The sequence below is a fragment of the Geospiza fortis genome, unplaced genomic scaffold, assembly GCF_000277835.1.
Source record: "Geospiza fortis unplaced genomic scaffold, GeoFor_1.0 scaffold299, whole genome shotgun sequence".
NCBI classification, from domain to species: domain Eukaryota; kingdom Metazoa; phylum Chordata; class Aves; order Passeriformes; family Thraupidae; genus Geospiza; species Geospiza fortis.
Window position 1 is genome coordinate 740,044 of NW_005054549.1, and position 778 is coordinate 740,821.

Below are 778 nucleotides of genomic sequence, written 5' to 3' on the forward strand. Positions count from 1 at the left end.
TGGGCGGCAGTTGCCTCTGCCGGCAGCGCTGCAACCATTTAGAACGGAAGAGACTTCTGAGGTCATTGAGCCCAACCTTTGACAGATCACCACCTTGTCAAACAGATCAGAGCACGTCCTGTCGCTCCTTAAACACCTCCAGGTCCTTCACCACCAGCTCCCCGGGCAGCCACATAAACCCAAAACGAGCGAGGTTTGAATGGAGCACAGTGGGCCGCCGAGTCCCACGTCCCTGCTCCAGCAGGGCCATCCCAGAGCTCATGGCGCAGGATTGTGTCCACACAGTTCTGGAATATCTCCAGTGAGGGATTGCAGTCTCTTCCAGTGCTCCGTCACTGCGCAGCAAAGAAGTTTTTCTCGTACTCAGGTGGAACTTCTTGTCATCAGTTTCTGCCTGCTGCTTCTTGTCCCATTGCCGGCCCCCCTGGTCTATGCTCTGACCCTTCCCTGCAGACACAGGCAGGGTTCCTCTCTATACTATATATTATAAATATCATTCTCCATTGCTCTCTCCCTTCCTGAGTCGTCTTTGCTTTCAAATTTTTTTCTTAAGCTGTTGCTCAAAGTATTTTTCCTCTGTAGTTCTTCCTCTCTCCTGCTATTTCTCAGCCTACTTTACATTAATTTCCTTTTCAGGACCATGGGATTCTAATTTCATTTGTATACACCAATAGTTTCTCAATCAGATTAGACAGGGAATCTTTAAAATGTGGAAATAAAGAATGAAAACACCCATGGGAATTTCATGTTCATTTCTCCCCATGTTCTGTCTCCAAAA